This window comes from Podarcis pityusensis, assembly GCF_964106645.2.
Source record: "Podarcis pityusensis genome assembly, chromosome: 4".
Classification (NCBI taxonomy): domain Eukaryota; kingdom Metazoa; phylum Chordata; class Lepidosauria; order Squamata; family Lacertidae; genus Podarcis; species Podarcis pityusensis.
In genome coordinates this window covers 28,791,850-28,817,244 of record NC_138027.1, presented here as the reverse complement: position 1 = coordinate 28,817,244, position 25,395 = coordinate 28,791,850, and the positions used below count along the sequence as shown (strand labels likewise).

Genomic DNA, 25,395 nt, shown 5'->3' with positions numbered 1-25,395 from the left:
TTTGTTCATTATAAAAGCATAATTGATATAAAACCAACTGGAGCCATCTCTGCCAAGTTGCTTCTTAGTATCATCACTGATAGCAATTTATTCATGGCCTGAGCACATAGGTTATGTACCTGGTAGGGTACCGGTATATACCGGTAATTTAGCCTCAGGACAGTACTTGCCTGGTCCTCCATTGCATGACCTCTAATAAGATTCAGTGCTTTTCAGAATAAGTGCCAATGCTAGACATCCAACAAAACCAATGAAGGGCCAATAAGCAGGGCCAATCACAAAGGCATATAAGCTCAGTATTCATTCACTATTATTTTTGTGAATGGACTGAGGTTCATCTCCCTCCTCAATGCATGGCTCACCTTTGTGCCAGGACCAGCCCCAAGTTCTGTAGCTTATACATTTTCCCCATAGGGCAGTCGTTATAGCAAAAGCATTATTGTTTCGATAATGTATGGAAAAAGCCACTCTGATGCCTTGCTTATATTACGTCTTTATTACACTTGTTCACATTATCAAGCACTGAACAAACTACAGAACTATTGATGGGAGGTGATTACTCATTTGGACAGCTACAAACCAGCCATCTAGAATGCTCTCATCTTTTTGGAGCTCTGTATTTTTTAAATTATTATTTTAACTGGGCTTCGTGTGTTTTCAACAAGTAGAATTTCCCCCATAATTTTGATGGGTGGACAGCATAATCCCACTCACCATATTTGGCTGCAACAATCCACACTGCTGAGCCAATTCAAAGCTCCTCAGCTGCCACTATAATAGGGTTGCCATACTTCCGGAATTTCCCAGACATATTCAGAATACTGCAATCAGAAGAAGTGTCTGGGCGGAAATTGAAAAAATGTCCAGAAAAATCCAGACATATGGTGATTTTCCTTAAAAATTCCTGTCCTGCTTTTCACTTTTTGAAATATGGCAACCCTACACTATACTGGTAATCCCCAGTCCTACTGTAAAGAATGGCGCAGTTTGTGCCAGTCTCCATGACTCCTCTGAGCCCTAAGGCAAGGCAAAGGAAATTCTGCTCCTTGTGGGCATCTGGAAATCCTCACAGAGGAGGCAAGTGTAAAGAGAATGATACAGGGTAGTACTGCCCATAAGCCTATCTGATGGACTCTTGTGATGGTCCACTGTAGCAGATCCTGTGATCTTCTAGATCAGGGGTCAGCAAAGTTTTTGTGGCTTGGGCCAGTTCACGGTCCTGCAGACGCTGCGGTGGGCCGGAGGGTGCATGCATGCAAACGTTTTTTCCGGTGCTCCTTCCAGCGCGGAGGAGGCGTGCACAGCTTCCCATTGGCTGCAGGAGCTTCCTGCAGCCAATGGGAAGACGGCCAGCATCGTGGAAGGCGGTCCCCGCTCTACTCCGTGCCAGTTTAGCACGGTGCACAGGAGCCGACCAAGCGGGCGGCAGGGGTCGATGGGCCGGTTAAACAACCCCCATGGGCTGCTTGTGGCCCATGGGCCTTAGGTTGGCGACCCCTGTTTTAGATTGCCACAGTGGCTCATAGCAACTGGCTATAAAAGGTGAATCTGAGATTAAACAGGGATGGCGTAACTCAAAGATCCATAAAACAACTGATGTTGCACTATTACGTTGCACATAATGAGGATGTGTAGCAGTTTAAAAAGTGGTGGGTATGCCCATAATGGATTGATTGGGATTTCCATGTCACATTACCTCTTTACAAGCTATTATAAACTAAAGCCAGGTACATGCAAGTACCTAAATGCATGTTTAAAGTGCATCCAGCACCAGCTTATTAACCTTCTTGCACAATCTTGCAAATAATTATCATCAGGGTTCTTTCTATATAGCTATTTAAAAAGAGATGGAGAAACCTTTCCTAATATAGGAGAATTCCGTATGCAGTGTGCACTTTATACAAGTTCTTGTGAGAAATGAGAAACCAGCAGCTATGAAAAGCTTGAAACTTTCCTCACTCACCAGCAAATAATTGGTCCAAGAAAAAAATATCATAATTTCAGGGTAGTGTACACACTTGTCAGTTTCATTGGCCTTTCCTCTTTGCTCCCCACTTAAAGGAGGCTGGTTTCAAACACAGAAGCGGGGGCAGGATCTGTGTTCTGGTTCTGTCCCTTTTATGTTTTGCATTGAGATATCAGCATATGCTTTTATTCAAATGAGACAAAAGCCTTGTTTTAATCTAGAGTGGTGAGATGGAAACAGGAAAAGGATCCTTCTTAAATTGCAGCATCAGTGTTGGCGATGAGTTTCATCTTTGAAGCTGATGGTCTCAGTATCCCAGTTCTGCCAAACACCAGTTGTATCCAACTAAGGCCGCATTCACACCATACTTGTAAAGCACTGTGATGCCACTTGGACCAATCATGGCTTCCTCCTAAGAATTCTGGAAACTGTTGCTTGTTAAGGAAACCACAGGAGGAGGAAATGCTCTTGTGCTCCAATCCTGCTTGCTGGTTTCCTACAGGCATTGTGAGAACAGGATGCTGGCCTGATCCAGCAGGCTCTTTTATGTTCTGAGGGTGCTGAGAGGTGACCCCAGTCCCTTCCCAGAGCCAGAGTTCCCAGAGTGATTTAGCAATGACTCTTCACAAGGCACTCTGGGAATGGCAACTATGGGAGTGAATAGGGGTCTCCTAACAATTTTCAGCACCCTTAACAAACTGCAGCTCCCAGAATACTTTGGGAAACACCCTGACTGTTTGAAGTGCTTTAAATGTGTGGTGTGTATACAGCCCAAGTCATGCTCAGAGTAAATTAGATAAATTAGTTGTGACTAACTTAAGTCCATTTATCTGAGTATGACTTAGTCAGAGACCATTTGGGAATGTTGCCTACTAGTGGGGAAAGTTCATCCGTACAGCATCAGTAGCTTTTCCGATATCCATATTCAACTTGGGCCATCATAACATCAGTGAGAAGGGGAAATAAAGAGCAGCTTCACAGCAACCTGCCAGCTATGAAGCTTTGCAATTTTTCTGTTCACTGTTACTTCCATACCTTAGGGTGTCTGGAACAGTGGCGTCGCAAAGTGAGGGGCGGGGGAGCGGGTCTTCCCGGGTTCCATGTCTGAGAGGGTGACAAGAAGGCACCCCGTGGGGTGCTTGCCCTGCCGGCCCAGGCGCGGCGGCAGAAGCAGCCATCACACCGCTGCAGCCGTGAGCAGAGGATCCAGCCACCGTCTGTATGGTGTTTGAGCAGTGCCGGCAGCAAACCGCTACATACAGCGCATGTGCGGTGTTGAATGCATGCACTGTACATAGTGGTTTGCCGCCGGCGCTGCCCAAGCGCCATACAGACGGCGGTGGGATGCCTCTGTCGCCGCTGCAGCCGCAAGCAGAGGATCACACTACCGTCCGTATGGCTCTCGGGTGGCAAACTGCTACGTACAACCCATGCACGGTGTCGCACATATGCACTATGCATAGCACCGCCGTACATGCGCTGTATGTAGTGATTTGCCACCGGTGCCACTGAAGCGCCGGACGGACGGTGGTGGGATCCCTCCGCCGCCAACAGGAGCCGCTTACGGCGAGCCGGGGGCCCCCCTCCCAGCCTCCCTCCCTCCCTGGCTCGTTGTAAGCAGCTCCCGCTTTGCTGCTTTACAGCAAGCCGGGGAAGGAGGGAGGGGGATGGATGGGAGCCGTGGCTCCTGCGAGGACGCAGCTTTGCCAGCACCCCTGCAAAGTGGCATAGCTCCCCCCCCTTCCCCTGATGACTCGGCGTACTTGGGAGTCGGTATGGGTATGAGCGGGTATGGTGGCGCAGAGGTGTAGGAAGGGTGCCCACCCGCGACTCCCAGCCTACCCCGAGCTGTCAATGGGGGGGGGGTGACAAAAATTTTTCTGCACCGGGTACCACCTGGGCTTGCTATGCCACTGGTCTGGAAGGTAAATACAGCTTACAAAACCCTAAATGACAGCATTAGCACACATCTTTGCTTCCTGCAGGATTGTCATTATTTACTAAGCTTTTCTTTAAGAACATGCTGTGGTTATACACTTCAACACAAAATTTGTTCTTATGTTCTTATGGCAGTGGTGCTTTAATGTTCATGTCTACTCAGAGGTAAAGCCCATTGTGTTGTGGGACTCACAGAGATGTGAGTACAGACTGTATCCACTACCCCAGGAATAAGTACTATTTAACTCTCGGCCTTACCTCTGAGCAGGCAAATATAGGGTTGTGCTACTAAGTCTTTGATCCGGCGAAGGGGGGGGGGGATTTTGACTGCCAAAAGCAGGTTTAAATTGATGGGGCTGCAAATTAAATTCAAAATTCCTTATTTTCAAGGCTATTTTTGCTCCGGTGCATTTGTGTAACAACAATTTGGAGCACGGAATAAAAAAGAAGTAATTGAATGGGAATTGAAGAAATTAAAGTATCAAAGATGGTCTTTTTCTGAATGATAGCTTTTGTAAGTTATCTTACACTTCCTTCAGTATTTCAATATTTATGCAAATATATTTAAATGCATATGATTGGTTAAAAATTAGTTGACTGCCATAGTTATAATACAAAGAGATCTACCCACCAGCATTTTATCACTACCTGCTATTTAGACCGGTCAACAAGATTTAGGAAATCAATTATAACTTGGGTGACCAACCCTATGAAACAAATTAGACTTTATGCAGATTGATGGTTCAAGGTCATACTGATTTATGGGCAGTAGGTTTAGTCCACAGTGCTCCATGAGTGTTGTTATGACAAGTCACATAATATTCTTCCTGATATAATAAATACAATCATGTGACTTAAAGTGTCCATTAATAACATACAATTCTTGACTTTTGGGAGGAGGATGACACTTTGAAAGCAAAGAGATTCATTCATCTTGATTAGAGGAAGTGAGCAGAGAGAAAGCCAGGCCTGAAAATGCTTCCCATTACAGTTGTGCTGTATCATGTGAAATCCATACAGAGTCTTTCCATCACCTCTGTTTTTATTTTGGAATCCAGGAATAGCATTAAAAAAAGATGTCTGAATCTCTTTCATCCTTGTGCCATATTATACCAATTAGAGGCATAAAGTCCCATCCCCCTCATGTCCACTGCCAAACCCCCACAAATGTTTGATTGTTGGCTTATGTTTTATCAGCACCAACTCTCTAAAACCTTTTAGAAGTCATTCCTCGATCCTAATAGGATGTGCTTTGAATTTTCAAAATCCCTAAATCAAGTGGTTCTAACGTTCTCAATGCAGGCTGCTGAAATGTTCAACACCAAAACTGAATTTTTAAAGTGCAAATGATTACCTGAAGTATGAAATTTGTGCAGTAAATCGGTTAAAAAGTTTTCATGTCTAATGTCTGGGTTTTGTTACACAAGTATGTAAGTCACCATTTTAACTTTAGCATTTTTGTACAGTCTGTTCATAACATGACGAAATTCAACAACAATTAATTGATAAGGGATTTTAGTTAATATATTGGATTAACTAGAAACCATGTTGCCACTTGAGATTTACTTTCTGAAGTCCTATATCCATGTTTCTTACTTGATCACAGAAACTTCAAGGCTGGATCCTGATGAAGCTAGCTGACCTTTGCTCCCACTGAAATCAATGTAGATTAGCTCAAATCATGACTAATCTGTCCAACTGATTTTAGTGTGACCCAAGTTCAGTTTACTTACTCAGGAAGCAAACCCAGGTGATTAATTGCATGTGTGACAGAGGTTTCATATAGCTTCAAATGCAATATTTTTCAATGGAGGCCATTCACACAACCAACAATGTGCTGAATGTTGAGTGATCAAGTGAAATGTGTGTGTTATACTGAAGCTAACAATGAGCGGCACTCGACTTCACATTCCTAGCACAGCTCTAAATAGCAAGTCATGTTGGTGGCTAAATAAAATATCAAGGAAAACAGGTCTGAACTGAATGTGTGTAACATGTCAACTTTACACACATTGTTACATGACACAATATCATAACCAAAGTAATTTAATAATAATAATTTATTATTTTTACCCTGCCCATCTGGCTGGGTTTTTCCCCAGGCACTCTGGGTGGCTTTCAACAGAACATTAAAAACAGAATAAAATTTCAAACATTAAAAACTTCCCTAAACAGGGCTGCCTTCGGATGTCTTCTAAAAGTCAGATAGTTGTTTATTTCCTTGACATCTGATGGGAGGGCGTTCCACAGGGCGGGCGCCACTACTGAGAAGGCCATCTGCCTGGTTCCCTGTAACTTCACTTCTCGCAGTGAGGGAACCGCCAGAAGGCCCTCAGCACTGAACAATGGGGGTGGAGATGCTCCTTCAAGTATACTGGGCCGAGTAAAAAAGAAAAGCCCTTCCTACAATAAGGGTTCTCAATGTCCATTGCATTCTGAGTTGTTCCAAATCAGGTTGAATCTTACTGATATAAATCGGCAATCCATTTACCAAATACAAATTTGCTAACTCTTTTTTTAAAATAAAAACAAATAAACATTGCTTACCTGTACTCAGAGGGTTAACACAAAAGCACAAGGCATGCCAATCAGACTTGGTGTTTTCAAACTGCTTTGCTCTTTTAGCCAATGTTTCTACGTACTTTCTTTCTTTCATTTCATTTTGTTTTGTTTGGAACGTTCTTGGAATCTTTCAAGTTCAAAATTAACTTGCGTCGTGGTGTTTGAGGATTTCTATAACCAAATTGATCTTATTTTTAGTTATGATTTTTCACGAATAATATGCATCATTAATGCAGTGTAAGTCTGTAGTTATAAATCTGATTAATACCACAAGTGACTCCAGATATCTTTTTTTTTTTAAGTACTTAAAACACATGGTGGCATAGGTGGCAGCCTGAAGATGAGCATGTTTACACTGAAGTGAGGTTCATAATGTTCTCTGGGGTTCCTCACAAGTAAATATGCATACGATTGTAGCCTGGTACAGATGTTTCCTATTGATAAGACAGCAGCACATTGTATTTTTCAAGAGAATCCTGAAAAACAGGTGTTTTTTTTGGTTGGGTATTGCTACTAGTTAGGAAAAAGCTATATCATTACATGCATTGTGTATATCATCTGTGTAGATGAAGACTGTCCAGGCTTCATATTTAATTATTCCCCCCCCCTTTCCTTGACATTGTAGCAGAAATTTGTTACTGATTAACCAATACATAAATTTGCTTCAGACTGTTAGAGGGGAAAGTAAGACTCAAATCATCGGCAATGTTACTGCACTGCGAGTAGCCATCTAATTTCAATGTGGCACATAATACAACATGCAAAGCCAAATCAATAAAGCTACTGAAAAAACACACATGGTGGTTCCGTATTCAGTAAAAGACTCTTGCTATGAAAGACTCCAGCAAATGAAAGTTGGTTTGGAAATCCATTTAAAGGAAAGCAAGAAGCTTCTGTGGTTAAAGAAAAATTGGATCAGGATGGTCACAATGCTACTGTATGACCACAGGTCAAGTACATTAAAGCACTGTTGTTTTTGCTGGCCTGCAGTATGTTTCTCTGTTGTATTTTCTTTAGATGGCCTGCTGGGGCTTTCCTTCAAATTTATTGCTGCTCAGGTCCTCTTGGTATTTCCATTATAAACTCCTATTCTCAAAGGTTGCCGGGGTTCTTTTTAATAGTGTAAAAATGTGCCACAGGCAAATGTCTGGCATGCAATGCCTCAGCCCAGAGTGGTTCTTTTCATGAAATTTGAGGCAAATCAGCTTGGTCTTTCTGACATTTATGCTCTGCAAATACAACAGCAGAGAAACAGTGTGGGTGATATAGCACTGCGAAAGCAATTTTTAAAAAATAATAACAACAAATGGCTTGGCTCTTACATAAAACTGACAATGGAAAGCTTTGAAGACCCATTTATTGAGAAAATGTTAATGCATCTCAAGAATGCTTGAACTTTGGAACACATGTTTTGGGAAGCATTGCTCCCTTTGTGTTACTGGGCTGCCGTCCACAGATGGGAATCAAATAAGTATCAGCCACAGCTATGCCATTGGCACAACTGGTTTTCTGATTCGAAAGAGCCAGTTCATAGACTGAAGTTGGACAGTACTGTACATGTAGTGGAGCAGCACACCTATGTCCATGCGCCCAACACACCTCCAGTGTAATGTGGGACATGGACACATGCACATGCCAAATGTTACGTTGCACATGTGTTAGAACTGAGGCCACATCCTCACCACCCATTAGATTTCCAATGTGCAAGCCATTCCAAAGCAGAAAGGGGGATTGTATCCAGGCGGTTTTCTGTTTTCCATTTCAGCACTGATGTGCTAAATAGTTCAATTAGCTTGTTGTAAGGAGTTGCCAGTGAAATATCTTAAGAGGTTCGGGGTCAAAAGACTTGATCCTGTTCGCAACCTCGGCAAGCTCCTCCAGGAGCTGGTGGAGCTACTACTGATCCCTGTCTCCTAACATGGAACATGAGGGTGTGACTCCTATGATTCTTCCTTCTGTGCAGGGAAACTGCATGAAATGGGCCAGTACATATACAGTGCTACCTCTGGATACGCACACCTCTGGTTGCGTATCCTTCAGGATGCGAACGCGGCAAACCCAGAAGTATTATTCCGGGTTTCACTGCACGCACATGCACAGACGTGCTGTACATGCCACGTGCATGCGCAAAAACAGCACCTCTGGTTGCGAATTCCTCGGGATCCGACTGGAGATCCGGAACGGATCCCGTGTACAACTGGAGGTACCACTGTACATTTGTGCAGAGGAAGCTCTCATGTCATGTACATGGCTGAGGGGACAGGCTCAGAACTTTTCTACCAGTGACGGACATTTGCACATTACTAAAATGAGGACAAGAGACAGCATAATAATAATAATAATACAGTGGTACCTCGTGTTGCATAACCTCCAGGTTACGGAATCTTCGGGTTACGGCCACAGCAAATGGTTTCACCACTCACGCATGTGCAGAAGCACTCTATTGTGCCACATGTGTGTGCAGAAGTGGCGCCTCTAGTTACAGATTTTTTGGGGTGTGCACGGCACCCCAAAACGAATTAAATCCCTAACCAGAGGTACCACTGTAATAATAGTAGTAGTAGTAGTAGTAATAATAATAATAATAATAATAATTTATTGTTTGTACCCCTGCCCAACTGGCCGGGTTTCCCCAGCCACTCTGGGAGGCTCCCAACAGAATATTAAAAACATGATAAGACATCAAACATTGGGGTGGAGACGCTCCTTCAGGTATACTGGGCTGAGTCCATTTAGGGCTTTAAAGGTCAGCACCAACACTTTGAGTTGTGCCTGGAAACATACTGGGAGCCAATGAAAGGCTTTCAGGACCAGTGTTGTATGATTTTGGCGGCCGCTCCCAGTCACCAGCCTAGCTGCCACATTCTGGATTAATTGCAGTTTCTGGATCACCTTCAAAGGTGACAAAGAGCACATTGCAGTAGTGCATTAAATTTGCACGTTTGCATAGCTGAGATTACACATTAATTGACAATAATTTAAACTGAAATAAATATATAAATATATATATCGCATCAAAATGGGGCAGACTATGAGTAGGTGACTTGTTTGCCTGCTCAGTCCATCGTCCAGGTTCTCACCACTGATCTCTTTAAACCAGACATCCCTTTAAAGAGAGGACTAACAGAATCATAGCATTATGAGTCCCCAAGGCTCATGTTGTCCAGCCTCCTGCAATGCAGGAATGTCAACTAAATCATCCGTAATAGATGGTTGTCTAACCTCTGCTTCAAAATCTCCAAAGGAAGGAGGGTCCACCACCTTCCAAGGGAGTCAAAGAGCTTCTACACTCAGAAAGCTTTTCCTGCTGTTTAATCGGACTCTACTTTCTTGCACTTGAAGACATGGCCCTGATAATTAAGAGTCTCATGCTCTACTGACTGAGCTATCCATCATGAGCCATCTTGCAATAGATGGGCACATCCATAATCTCTCCTTTTTTTCCTTTTTCCTGGTCCTGAAGAGGGTTTCAATATTACCATTCCAAGAACACAGGAAGCAACAGGTCAGTTTCTTGTCTTTTGTTTTTTGTCTTTCAGAAATGTGTGATTAATTTCTCTGCAGTGGCGTTTGTGTCCAGGGACAGAGAAACACACCCTCCACTTGGAGGATGAACAATTGTGTTGTAGGTCTTTTCCCGCTTTTACTGTGGTATAAAAGTCATTTATATGTTGCAACTCTTAATTAAATCAAGGCTGCATAATATCCCTGTGTGAGTACCATTTTCATATCAGAATCTGAGAAGCAAAATCTGATGAATGAATGAGTGGTTTTAAAAGGTGATTCATTTCCACTGCAATGTGATGTGAGAGTGGCAGAATAACCCCCCAAAGGGTAATTTATCACTAACTATCAACACTGATATCTGGTTATGTTCTCAGGGGGAGAGAGAGAAAATGGAAGACAGTCCAAGGTTCAAGATAACAGTCTCTCTAACTTATTTTTTATTTTATTATGGACCTAATAGACTTTTCCATTCTGTGCGGAAGAAAATAATTAAAGGATTAGCTGAGTGTGAAATTAAATAGCTCTTTTTTTCTGGTGCGTGTTAAAGAGTCTTCCGAGGAAGGGGCTGAATTGAAACAAGCTTCCAAATGGTTTTGATTCTTTATGGGAAAATGAATTCAGTGTTTTCTTTAAGCAAAAAGAAACAAAAACTCACACCAGTCTTATATAATTGATGTGGCTTAAATGACAGAGGGTTAATCTCTAACATTCAAGGTAGTAATTAAATAAACTTTCAAAGTGATAGGCATCCATATCCATATCAGTGTGAGGCCAATATGGTATTTTAGAAAAATCCTACCAGTCTATGTTCATAAATTGAGGTTAATATGGAAGGAAATCTGATATGGTATGGTAATTCATTTGCAAAGTGCTTGAGCACACACACACAAACACACACAAACAAACAAACAAACACAAGGGGCTGCTGACCCTGCTCTCATTGTTCTCCAACCCCACCAACCATGGCCCCTTTCCATACACCAAAAGGGCGGGGTATAAATAATAAATTATTATATTATTATTATTATTTTCACTGCTCTTTCCACCCCCAGTTACTTATCTCCTTGACATCCGATGGGAGGTGTTCCACAGGGTGGGCGCCACTGCCCGGTTCCTAATCATCATCATCATCATCATCATCAGTGCTTTAAAAAAAAATTAGGGGTACTCTCATTTTCCTGTTGTTGTTGTTGTTTAGTCATTTAGTCGTGTCCGACTCTTCGTGACACCATGGACCAGAGCACGCCAGGCACTCCTGTCTTCCACTGCCTCCCGCAGTTTGTTCAAACTCATGCTGGTAGCTTCGAGAACTACTCATTTTGAAATACTGCCCCTCAATGAGGCCAAGCTTAGATTCACAAAATGTTTAGGGGTATACGTACCTCTGCATCCCCCCAGAAAAAAGCACTGATAATAATAATAATAACTAGAGCCTGAAGCACATTTAAAAGTAGTACCATCAGATTCAAAGGGGTTTGCTTCAGAATACACAAGCACAGGATCACACAGTAAAATGTATCTCAATGTACAGCCTGGAATACTAAGGATTCACATCCAGCTGGATTGGCAAGGGGTTTATTTATGTAGCATTTAAAAAGGAAAAGGAAAAAAAAATAGTCACAAAACCACATTGTTTGCTCACACAACCCTTAGATCAAAGGGAATCCTTGACAAACATAATTTGAAAAGCAACTATACTAAAAAAAATATTAAAAAATCCCACTTCATGTATTAACTTTCCAGCACAGGAGGTGGACTTGAATGAGCATGTGGAAACTGAATAAAGCCAGTGACTTTTGACAGTCTTTGTGATCTCTCATGAGAAATCTGAGCAGTCTTTTTATGGTCAAAAGCCCGTTTAAATCCCCAGTGAGTCACTGACAGATCCACTGAGAATTACTGGATTTGTGGAATGACTAAGTGGGGAAAATATATAAAACATCAAGCGCACTAAACTTCCCCACCCCAACTAATTATCTTGTACTAATATGTAACTTTATTAATATGGGGAGAAGGGGTTGATTGCAATGAGAATGTGCTTTTTAAAAAATTAAAAAAGAAGTTACGAAGTTCTGAAGGCTGTGACCAAGAGACCTGGTTGTCTGCTCAGTCTGCTATCAAGGGGCTAATGGTTGATGGGCAGCTTCAAGGCCACTCCTGTCCTCCCTTCTTACGGATGCTTATCTTTATACCAGGCTTGGACTAAACTACCTTTCAAACAGAAAATGCCTTCAAATAGAGGGCTGTGCTCTCACAGGGAGGGGGCAGAAATTCAATTCTGTTTGCATTTTACCGAGAAATGACATAATTCGCACCTCTCAAACTGAGCACGAGCAAATTGAAACCCAGCTACCCTTTGAAATCCAAACTTCTCTGGATTTTGCAATGCAGTTTCCCAACCAAGTAGTGTGAACTAAAATTCATACGTTAGGGGAAAGTGTGCATAAAAATGCAATGATCGTTATTTTAAAAAATAAGATACAAAAATGAACTATGTTAGCAACAATCATTTGCAAAATAATTAAGTAAATCTCTATTTGCCAAAACTGCACACAAAAATGTGAGTCCCGGGGGGAAACTGCACTTATGTACTGAACCGTTTTTTGAGGATTTAAAAAAAAAAATAAACTGCAAATTGTTGCAGAAATGTGGCAAACTGAATTTGAGAGTGGAAAGATTAGAAACCCAAATGACATGTTTGTTCATCCTTTCACCAGAACTCTTTAAATAGAGTTCTGCCCCTTATAAAGTAGGACACATGGCCTTGCAACAGTGCACCATTTGTACCAGCCCTTAGTAAACAATAACTAGATTCCAATGAATGAAAGAGCCATAGGCCCCCAGCTGCTTGCATAGGCCTAAGCCCCTTCTAAAATCAGAGTCACTTAGTATCTTTGAAATACAAGGATGTACATAGTAGCTCCACAGCCTGCCTCATATTTGTTCTCCACAGCAACGCTAACCATTGACTTGCAGCTTCTCTGTGTTTTTTTTATTAGATTTTTGCATATCTCAAAGCACATATGAGTGCTAGTGGTAGAGAGATGCCCCCCCCCCTTAATACAGGAAATCTTTTTTGCAGTCATCTTTTTTTTGCAGTAGGTTCACCAGGAGGTGATGTCCTAGCAAGGCAACTGAGACACTATTAAGATTTGGTATTTTCATTTTTAAGGTTGAAGCATTTATGCATTTGCAAAAGGAAAAGATAAGGAAACAGATTGCCAACAAAACAGCATACAGGTTAGCATGAAATTTATAGGTGTATAGGCACAAATTTAGAAGTCCGTATTAAAATTTAAATAGAAATACATATCACCATAATAGGGACAGAGGCGGATTTAGAGCAGCACAACTGGTTCCGTCACACTGTGTGTCGGGCCTACAGGGGCGCCACAGGGCATTGCAATGATGACATAGTGAACTGAGGGGAATGGGAGGTAAGAAGAGGCAGGTGCAAATTTTGGCCTTGCACAGAGCAATACTGAAATTGGAAAGAGCAAAGTCTGCCCCAATGGAGAAGACTGCAACCAGGTGGGTGCTATGTACTGAGTTGAATAGGATCCAAAAGGCAGCAGTCTGATTGGTCCTAGAATAGGATTCAGAATGCAGCAGTCTGATTGATCCTAGAACAATAGGATCCAGAATGCAGCAGTCTGATTGGTCCACAGGAGCCACCCAATTCAGCTCCAGGTGGAAGGGAATCCGCAACTTGATTGGCCTACAGGAGAATCCGGAATTAGCCAATCACGTGGAGCCCATTGTGTAATTAATGTATATAAGGCAGACATTCAGGGGGAACTTCCATTCCTCCTCGCCACTATGAGCTGAAAAAAGAGCATGAAATCCACTCTTGACTCCGAGTAGATTTCAGTGGGTCTGATGATGGGCAACTTCAGCACTAGGCAAACCTTCCAAGGATTGTCCTCACACACTCCGGTTGAGTCAGCAAGGGCAAGGAGGTTCAATTCACCCAACGCCTCCCTCTCCCCACAGTTTCACAGACAGCCCTGCTCTGCTCCCATATACTCTGCGAAGCCTAGGGTGTTTTCCTGTACAGTAGATGTAGAGAACCTCAGAACCTCTCTATATGGACTCTCCCCAACCCACGCCCAGAGGCAGCACCATGCTGGAGTGCATTTGTTTGGCTGGTATGTGTCCTTAGACTCTGATAACGTCTCTTGCTTATCTGGAAAGAGGATGGAAGTTTGTGCGTGTAAGTGTAGAATAATAAATAAAGACTGGAATAAAAACTACTGTACAAAGATCCATTGTTCCGCCCACTTTTGCACTGGGCCACTGTTATGCAACCCCTTCAGAAAGATGCCCACATGAAAATGTGACACTTCGGCTGAAACTGATTCCCCACCCCTGCTGTACAGCAGGAGAGACTATCCTTCCATTCACTCAGATCAAATCCCTTGCCTTCTGCTCTCCAGGGTTCCCAAGATAGGAGGGAAGGGAAAATTCCTCAGTCCCCCCCCCCCCCCCAAGATCTCCTAAGTGTTAGAAAAACACTGAGGCTTCATTTGAATAGTAGAATGTCTGGCACCTGATGGGCGGGGCTTTTGAATTGTGCTCCGGAATTGGCCCCTCCCTTCGTGTGTTCAGAGGCCAACTGTCATTCTTGCTTCTTGCCTCATTATTGCCTCAGGATGTTGTTTTAGTTTCTCTCAGAGTGTATGTTATTGTGTTACAGTTTTTCTTTATTATTAAAGCTTTGTTTGACATATACGTGAGCCGCTTACTTTGCTGAAAGAAAAGAAACTCTGCTGAAGAATGGTGGCATATCCTAAACTGCGTGACTGAGGGGATATTCCCAGTCTGACAGGAGGATTGCATTTTTTAATCCCCTCCCCCACCGCCCACAAACTAAGTGCTGCAGGCTTCTCATCCTTTAAGGCCTTCTGTGTCAAGGTACCCTACATTGATCACGAAAGGCAAGAGAAAACATAGTGGAAGTTCAGCTCAGTAGCAGAGTAGCTGAAGTAACAGAATCTCCAACTTTCTTCCAAAATACTTCAGTTTGCTCACATTAAGGGCTTGACAGGATTTTGGAGGGGCTTAACAAGTGACACCAGAAATATCAGCAATCAGAGTGTGGGGAGTAAAAACCCAAGTCAATAGCAGGTCATAATCCTGTCAGCCATTTTCAGCTAATTTTACTGTTTAATGAAAACTTTTACAGCTAGAATGATGGTTCTTTGTTTCTTTAGCTATTGAGAGAGTAACTGTTGACAACATGGCGACCGTGTTGAAATCTAGGAATCCCTGCTAGAACTTAGGGTTGCAAATGATGGTGTTGGGGTTGTTGTTATTGTTTGTTTTTGGCCCCAGTAGGATCATTAGGCTTAGTTCAGTGCTAGCCAATAGGCAATTTAAATTTACTATGTGCAACTTTAAATGGGTCACTGTATACAAATGAATAATAACCACCGTTTTCTTTGGAAGACTAGCAATATATTTGCATAATGCCATTTGGTGAGAATTTGTTGGCACAGGAAGCTGAATACTTGGATATGCATTGAAGGCAAGGCCATTAGGCACATGATAGAAGTCTAATATTGTGACAAAGAGTCGTTACATGTTACATTGCTTATTAAATTTTTAGCAGTTCTTAGGATTTGGTAACACAATTTTTGTGTTTCTTTCAGAAGACTCACTGTCCACATGAATGTTGGGAGAGATAGTTACCCTATGAAGATTCTTCCAAAGCAACCAGCTGAACTGCTCCTCTGACTTCTGGACCACATGGCCTTAGATATGCATACCAAAAGACATTATTCTCATTTGTGGAAAGATAAACCCATTGACCCTGAAAATAGATCTCTTACTTCTGGCCCACATTCATAATCCAATTATTCTTGATCAGCGAAATGTAAGTCCATAATTAATCTGCCACCTGAGAGGGTTTGTTATTTTCCTTAAATTGCCTATTAATTTATTAAATTGTCCCGATTAAGTAATGTATTTGACAGTCTTGGTTTCTTGTTAAGAATATTAAATATGTACTTATATTGAACATGTGATATTAAGCTGAGGCCTAAACAGCTAAGATATTTTTGAACGTATTATCCTTCAAGACTAGGCCTTCATATTACTTGCTGATGATCAAGCTTGGTTGGCAAGCGGGGGGGGGGGGGATATTTGAGGAGGGTGAATGAGGAAAAGGTTTGAAAATAAGAAATACTGCAGGTATGATCCTTCCATGCTTGTATGGTTGTGGGTAGAAAACCATTCTTCAGTGTTAGAGCATGCAGTTTGTATGTGAAAGTTCCTCATCAGTCTTTGGTACTAACAGTGAAAAGGGATCTCAGGTTGCAAGGGATGGGATAGACTTCTGCCTGAGACCCTGGATGGCTGTTGCCAGTCAGAGGCAAAGAGAGGTCATAGTCAAGAGACAAGCACCACACACCCTACCAGCCACTTCTCTGATGAGCAGAGAAAAGCGACATAAATATGTATCAACAGTTATAGATAGAGCACTTCCATATTAAAGTTCTGATCAGCTGAGGACACATGGAGTTCCACACTCATGCATCAGTGTGTATGTACACTCACCCACACCAAATATACAGGGGTGCAGGCATGTGTACCATGTGTGCTGGCCCACTGTCTCAATCATGCTTTTAACTTATGAGGAGGTTCGGGTGAGTAACCAGAAGAAAAGGGACCCAGATGGAGGGGGTGGGGAAGCTGGCAACATGCAATATAGCAAGTGTTAAACTCACATATACAAACCAGTTCCTATCTACCCTTCTGCATCCTCAGCCTCAACCTACATGCTGCATAGATGATGCCCTGCCCCTCAACCTCCTCTTCCCCAATTTCTAATATTTAACCTAAAATTTTTCGCTAGTATCATGGACTACAAAGAACACACAGGAGGAAACATCCTGGGATCATTGTTATTTAATTATTTTTTTTAAAAAAAGAAAACATAGAAAGCTCTCTCACTACCGTAACTTGGGGTTTTTACTTTGTTCCTCAAAGAATTCCACCACATTCCTCTTCCCCTGCTCCAAACTATACATCCTTGCAGTTGTATTTATTTATTTATTAAATTTATATCCTGCCCTTCCTCCAGAAGTTGCTTCACCTATTTTCTTTTGAAGTGTTCATTTACTTTACTTGCTGAAAATCCCCTGTACAGGATTCTCAGTGTTAATGATCTGTTTCCTTGCTTCCTGTGATGTCAAGGGTGTTGCTCTCCTTCCAAAAAAAGAAATGTATCAGGAAGATCTTCTATTGTTTCCACTTTTATCTTTAAATTATTGCAATGTGGTGGTCTGGGGGTTTAAAATATTTTTTTAATTGAAACAACTGCAGACATCTGTGGGATGCCCAAATATTGTATTGTATGCATCCAACATTGTGTCTCTATAGATTAGGCATCATCATTCTGCTTTCATTATAAGCCAGAGGAATATTTCCTCATATTTCCTGTTCTCATTCAGATTCCTGCAGAAAAAGAAAAGGAAATTTGTAGCCCCTTTCAAAGCTATGTGTGTTGATTTGAGGGTCTAAATATAGAGCAGAGTTGGCTAGCCTGATGCTACTGATTGACAGCTCCCACCATGCCTGTCAGCTGGGGCTGATGAGAGTTGGAGGACCACAGATTAGCCACCTCTGATATTAAGCTGATGAACATGGTGCCATAGGAGGATAGAAGGAGCCCCGATGGATCAGACTGAAGGCCTATCTAGTGCAGTATTCTGTTTTCTGCAGTGACCAATCAGAGGCCCTTAGGAAGTCCACAAGCAAGAGAAGATGTCTCTGATCCTACAGCATGGGGAGCCAACATGGGGCTTGTTAATTATTGTCAAAATACAATTCCCATAAACTCCATCCAGCAAGGCAAAATGTAAACAACTGCCCTGTGATTTTTGGTTGAAGGGTGGTATAGAAATTTTCATAAATAATAATATTATCCACAGATAGATTTCAAGGGTGTGTGTGTGTGTACGTACTCAGGCTGGACCTAGACCTACAACAAAATGTTGCAGTGTTCTCTTCACCACCTTAGTGGTGCCAGCCCCAGCCAGCCAGGCAGCCATGCTTACCTAAAACAATATTAGCAATATGAAACCTAAAACAATATAAAATGCTCATTTAAAAAATACTGATAAAAATCAAGCATTAAGAACAAACTGAAGTAAGATTTGTGAGAATATAAATAAAAACCAGCAGGTTTTTTTTTTTAATAAAAAAGATACACAATAAAATTACATGCCTGAGAAGTTTTGCCTAAACAAGCACAGTTTTTAGCAGGTGTCAAAAACAATACAGTGTTGAGCTGGGGTGCTGCATGGTGACAGGACTGTCAGAATACAGTTCTTCCCCAAAGGTGTTATGTCACTATCATACAAATGGCTACTTTAGTCTCAACTCCTATTCTGCATTGTATATTGTACTTTAGGGAAGGGCTGTAGCTCAGTGGAAGGGAGTCTGCCTTGCTTGCAGAAAGTGCCATTTTCAACCCCCAGCTTATTCAGGTAGGGCTGGGAAACCCTAAAATCTCTGAAACCCTGAAGATCTGCTGATCAGTATAGGCAATGCTGAGCTAGATAGACCAATGGGGTATGATAAGGCAGTTTCCTGTGTTCAATCACACTGCTGTATTAGCGGCTTCTAGACCACTTACTGCCTCTCATATTCCTACCCTTTGACTCTACACACTGATTCAAACTGCAACAGCAAGATGGTCATATACCTTGTGCAGCTGACACGTCTTTGTTGTTTTAGAGCACCTAGAGCCAGTTGCAGTATCTAAATGCCGGGAATAAAACCCTTGAATTTATAAGTTAGTGAAGGAATATTGGTATTTGAAACTAGAGAGCGAGTGAGAGTGCCAAGCCACAAATAACCACGTGATGCAGATTCTTTTCTGCAAACAGTTCACAAATCAAAGGAATTTATCTAGCCAGCATTGAGAACCTCAGAAGGCAGAGGCAATCCCCACCCCCACCCCCCACTCCCACAAACTGAAGATGAAATTCCAGTCTTGCCACAGAATCTGTGAGGTTTGTGAAATTTAGGCGTCTGTGGAAGGATGGGTTCTAGCTTGAGAGAAGCAGTCTGTGACTCACAGGCTTTAATGCTGAGGCATCAGCTTTGGCATTTTTGAGCAATCTCAGTTGCTAACATGATCCTGTGTTTTAATGTCACTTTGCAGATGTAAATATGCTTGTTTTGGTTTTCAGAAAAAGTTTAGCTGGTAGGTTAAAAGATGGTAAAGAGAAGCAAGTCTCCCTCACTAATTATGTATAATCAGCTACATTATGTGTTTGCTTTTCGTGTCGTCTCTCACTGCTTCATTTCAGGAGCTCTGAGCCAACTCAGTGACCAGCTTTATTCTCCTTTAAGGGTCTACTCAGTCCCCAGGGACTTACTCCCAGGGAAGAGTATAAAGGATTGCAGACTGTGTCCCACTGAAACCAGTGGAATTTAAGCTAGTTGCTATTAATCTCTTCCACTAACTTCAGTGGGACTTAGTAATGATCAGATGGATTAGGGACATCGGAAACTGCCTTACTGGATACTGAGTCAGGCTATTGGACCATCTAGATCAGTATTGTTTGTAATGAATGACAGAGGCTCTCGGGGAGAGGGGTCACATCCCATCCTACAAGAGACCTTCTGCATGCAAAGCCGATACTCTATCACTGACCTACAGACTGGACTCCATCTATAAATGTAGTTTGGGAAAGGTTTATACAGGATATATATTGACCTCAGTCCAGGGAATGCTGGTTGCATTTAAACCCCCTGGAGATAAATGGGATTTAAATATAGAGTTAAACTCTTAGGCAGGGATCCAAAGATCTTTAGTAGGTACAGCAAAATGTTTGGGGCTACCCTTCTGAGTTTTGCCTTTTGATAGTTCCCCCCGTTGCGATGCCACAAACAATCTGCCTTTGAAAGTTCTTTTTAAAAGAGATTTGCCTACTAGGATGGGCTACACTCAGGAGTTATTGACTGGATCGCCCACGTGGAACTGATCCCTGCCAATATGGGGTTTGCAGCCCGCCCCAATTAACTGAGCAGTGGGGGCTACAAACACCACATTCCTCGGGGCTCTTCCTTTGCAGTCTAGCTTGAGTTTGCCATTGCAGCCTGGCTGCAAAGGCATAAAGGAAATGCTCTCAATTCTTTCCTTTGAAATAGGGTTACCTCAGGCAAATAATCAGGTGATTCGCAGGTGGGCTTTCTCACCTATCTATCAAGGTGGCCCACAGTGTGTGTGGGGGGGGGAAGCTTACAGCTCCAGGGTGGAGTGAGATCTTGTTCACCAAGCCTGGCCTGTACTGACCAGAAGTGGATCTCCAGGGTTTCAGACAGGAGGCATGACCAGCCCTAGCTGGAGATACTGGGGATTGAACCTGGGGCCATCTATGTACAAGGCAGATGCGGTGCCATTTATCTACAGCTCTTCTCCCTGGTAACAAGCAGCTCCACTGATGAGGAACATCTATTTGCATTTGTTCTCTATTCCAGAAAGCTGGCAGAAGTGAAATTCTATACAACAGAGATGGCCAAGGAGCACCTGCACAAAATTTACTCTCCTTCCCCACAATCAGTGCCCTTAGCAAATTTTAATCTATGTGTGGCGGGTTGTTTTTTTTAATGCTTCTGTTTTCTTTATTTCATTTTTGTTTTGTTTCTGTTTTTGTTAGCTATTAGCTTGGGTGGTTTGCATCTGGAAGTTTACAAAATATTGCAGAGGAGACCACATTTAAGCTGAACTTGACCCCATAAGATCTACTAACATCATACTTACGTAATTATGCCCAAGACATCTAAATAAGTGGTTAAAAAAAATCTCAGGGGGATTCATTCAGTGCTCTCATGTGCACTGCATTTCATGGTATGTTACAAGTTTAAACAAAACCATATTCCATAACATACTGTGCTGACATCTTTCTTCAGACTGGGTACTTTGGCCTGGGAGCCATTAGTTCCAGTTTCCCTACTGAACGGTGTTTGTGTTCTTGCGCATTTCCCCTACTCACCATGATTTCACATTCTTCCTTTGATTCCTTCAGGATTCAAAGTGTTGTGCCGGACAGACATTTTTATTTTACCGGGGGGGGGGGCAGCAAGGAGGGTGTTGGGGAAATGTGAGTAAAAATAACACTTGTGGGGAACCTTTGTCTAACTACAGCTCCCATCAGCACTTGCCATTGACCATATTTGCTACTGTTGATGGGACTTGTAGTTCAGCAGTATCCAGCGAGCCAAAAGTTCCCCGCACCTGGTGTAGGATGTTATTGACACCTTTCCACATCAGCTCCCTAGTGGTAGCATTTTGCCGCAGTTGACATTTCTGAATTTCATAGGGAGCACATTTTTACTTTTCTTGGTTGAAACTGTATTTGCTACCACAATACCCAATTTCTCTCACATGCACTGACAGCTTACTGTTGACACATCACCCCAAACCTCCCAATGACCTTACTCAGGGGCTTCAGTAGTTCTTGAAGAGCAAGTAAAAAGTAGATCTCTGTAGAACACCAGATTATAAATACTATGGAGCAAAGCAGCAGTTTCTTAAATGACTTGTCAAGTAGCACTTGAACCCCCAGAGCATGGTTCCTGTTTCCATTCTAAGGTGTGCGTCCAGAAAGATACCCAAATGATGCTGGGAGAATTAAATTTAAAAGCAGTGTACACTTTGAATGGCTAACTTTGAAAATGTGGACCTGTGACCATTGTACATCTGCATGGACTGAGTTTTGCAGTTTTTAAACAAAACCTTGTCCATCCATGGTTAAAATGAATTTGCCAGGAAAATACTAATAATTGCTTTCTTTTCTTTCTTTTCTTTTAAAAAGAGAATACTTTGGGCAAATTTAAAAACAAACCACCCAGAGTGAGGAGGAAAAACAACAGTTTTCCAAATCTGCATGAACAGTCATTTGGAGAAAGACCACTCCATCTTATAAATGACACCACTCAGCCAGGAATCAGCCAAGCTGCTTTGTCCCCCTCAGCCATATGGCAGCAGAAACTAATATTTGAGTCTGGCATCCGGATCAGAAAAGCAATTTGAACCTGCTCGCTAGGCATGGCTCGGATAATTCTGCATTTATGACCTTTAATGATGCATACCAAATAACGGCAATATAGACTGCTGTACAGACACACACACACACACACCACTTTGTTGATGTACATGATGTACACACAGCTCCTTGCACTTGTATGGAAGACACATATATCTAGGTTGGGAACATTCTGTTTAAAGATATATTCTAGTGAAAGGGGGTTCTTGATGTAGAGAAAAAGGGGAAGAATGTAGTATCTCCAACTTGTCAACTCTGCACCCTGTGGGCTTGGAGGAAAACGTCCTGAGCAAAAATATTATAAGAATCTAGAGAGAATCATAGTTTTGGTCATTTTAGTTGGATTGGAATACAGTTATAGTACCAAGCACTTTAGTGATTTTTGTGATCCAGTCTTGGCAAAAAAAATTTTTTTTAAAATGCGTACTAGGGAAAATGAATACACAAGTGTATATTTTAAGGGAAATTCATAGCAAGTACATCCTTTAGGAGGAAATGAATACAATTTAAATGCTATTTTTGTGCAGCATGGCCAATGGTCAGGGCTGATGAAAGCTGTAACCCCAAGAACATAGGTTACCCCATCCTTGCCCTAGTAGTGAACTGTCAATCTGACCACTTGTGTGCCTGGACAGAGATTCTCCAGACTTGTCCTGCTCAGGCTGTGTTTTTGCCTTTTACAATGATAAAATTGGCTCCAGTTCATTCTCTTGCTTGTTCCTGGTCTCTGCTTAGCAACTGCCTACAGCTTAACCCTGACACTCTGCATGGCTCATTCTACATCATCTCCTGCAATCCCTTTACACATTCTTTTCCCTTGTCCATCCCATCCTGTGCACAATCACCAATTTGCATTACCTCAATCTCTGCATCTTCTTGTGATGAGTTACATAAATTAATGATGCCCCTTGTGAAGAAATACTTTTTTGGGGATGCCCTGAATCTCCTACCGTTCAGTTTTGCTGGACAACCCAATGTGTACAGCTTTGAGAGAATATTTCTCTCTATCCTTCTCTTCAGAACATTCAAAATTTTCAGAATTTTATAAAAGGATGCCCTTCCTACTTAGTAATCACTGGAAAACTGCAAAAATTAGGCCCAGGACTACTCACAAGGATTTGGCCAGGACTACTCTCAAGAATTCTCTAATTCTCTCTCTCTCTCTCTCTCTCTCTCTCTCTCTCTCTCTCTCTCTCTCTTTGTAAATTAATGATCTATTCTGCACATATTGGAAGCATTGCGCCAACAAAAGAAAGTCTTAGGGAGACAAAACATTGCAAGAATAAGCTAATAGAACCTTCCTATTCTTTCCATGATTGGGACACAGGTGGCACTGTGGTCTAAACCACTGAGCCTAGGGCTTGCCAATCAGAAGGTCAGCGATTCGAATCCCCGCGACGGGGTGAGCTCCCGTTGTTCGGTCCCAGCTCCTGCCCATCTAGCAGTTCGAAAGCATGTCAAAGTGCAAGCAGATAAATAGGTACCGCTCCGGCAGGAAGGTAAACAGCGTTTCCGTGCGCTGCTCTTGTTTCACCAGAAGCAGCTTAGTCATGCTGGCCACATGACCTGGAAGCTGTCTGCAGACAAATGCCGGCTCCCTCGGCGTATAGAACAAGATGAGCACCGCAACCCCAGAGTCATCCGCAACTGGACCTAACGGTCAGGGGTACCTTTACCTTTTATTCTTTCCATAATTCTGTTAGCTTTTCAGTGTGTCAGGACAACAGAGCCTTGGCAGCCCAGTTCCCCAAAATAAGCTTCTGCAGCACAATGTGGCTTGCATATAATCATGTGGTAAGCGAATGGTAAAATCTGGAGTGAGTTAAGAGTGACTGTGGATCTTGCAGAAATTCCCTTGGCTTGAACAGGCTGCTTCTGCCGTTTCTTCAGTGAGTCAGCTAAGAAGACGCCAAGCTAAAAGATTGCTATCACCCAATGAGCGGCAGCTGGCCAGTGTCTCCAATTATCTCCTCTTCTTTGCCAGCTGGGTTAGGTTGCAGACACAGAGCCAATGGGAAGCAATGGGACCTGAGAGTTTTTAAAGCCACAGTCCCAGGACATACATTCAACCATAAACAAAGTAAATTGACAATTCTGCCTGGCCTTCTACCCCCACTAAGCCTCCCAGATGTATCACCTTTTATGTACTACATTGAAAATATATCAGATTCTTCACAAATAATTATGCAAACAGCTTTGAGTGCAACAGTGTTTGTAGAGGCGCAATGTAACTTCCCTGCCCTCTCTCCTCCCTGCATGTTTTCACGGGTCTCCTGAATCTGCTCCCTAAACGTGCGTGAGAAGAGACTGAATCTGGAACCACAGATAGGAAATAGACTTGAGAGTTACCCTACAAATGCCGCTTTGAGTTCCATCATAGAAGAAAGGCAGGAGGCATACCCAATCCAACAAACTTGGAGATGTCTTAAGCCTCAATGAGCGGATCTGTGCTCAATGAGCTTGCCTAACTTTCTCTATATAGCGTACCCATTCTCATTTGCAGGCCACTTTCTCATTCGTGAAAACAACTTTTTAATCCTAGCACTGTATTTTAAAGTGCAGTGGAAAGGTGGGGGAAGATTAAAAAAATAAATTATGGGCAGTTTCCAAGTACACATTCCATCAATGAAAGGATTTCCAATTGGGCAATAGAAATCCCTCCACTTCTGCTCCCCTTGTGTACCCCCATAAATATGTTCTGAGGTTTTTTCCCTAACCCTTTGGAGCAGATTTGGGGAGGGTGCACACAGGGAGAGGAGGGAAGTTCCTTTGCACGAACAGAAACCCCTGTACTGATGCAACAACCTAGAGCCAGTGTGGTGGAAGGGTTAGAGAGTTGGACTAGGACCTGGGAGAACAGGGTTAGTAATCCCCACTTAGTAACAAAGTTCACTGCCTTGGGCCAATCACCAGCTCTTAGCACAACCTACCTCACAGGGTTGTTGTGAGGATGAAATGGGCAGGAAGAGAACCATGCACACTACCTTGAGATCCTTGGAAGATAAAGATGGTATATAAATGTAATAAATAAATGAATCACAGGATACTGCCCTATGACACCCAGAGAACCTTTTTGCGATTGGATAGCTCCTCAGTTGGATAAACAAGAAATAACTCATCTTTTGCTAAACCATTCTATCCCACATCTTTCTATCTCCCTCCTAATAGAACACTTTTCAGTTAAAGGAATGAGACTTTGGCATGACAAAGTGGCCTCTAATGGTGAATAAAATGAGTATCATCATTAACAAGAGAAATAGTTCCTGGGCACAATTAGTAAGATAAAATGCATTTTTGTGAAATATACAGCATGGAAGTGTTTGATGCTTCTTCTTCTTTTATTATTATTTCACCTAAATG

The 25,395-nt window shown here is 42.3% G+C and overlaps 1 long non-coding RNA gene across 2 annotated transcripts; it reads left to right on the top strand.

The window, feature by feature from the left end:
• The first annotated feature begins 14,475 nt into the window (after nucleotides 1-14,475).
• Nucleotides 14,476-15,936, top strand: LOC308476543. Of its 2 annotated transcripts, none has more exons than XR_013985925.1 (2): nucleotides 14,476-14,650; nucleotides 15,625-15,936. It is a non-coding gene; the product is annotated as an uncharacterized lncRNA (long non-coding RNA). The 2 variants fall into 2 exon arrangements; XR_013985926.1 differs by having other exon boundaries at nucleotides 14,476-14,887.
• The last annotated feature ends 9,459 nt before the right edge of the window (nucleotides 15,937-25,395 follow it).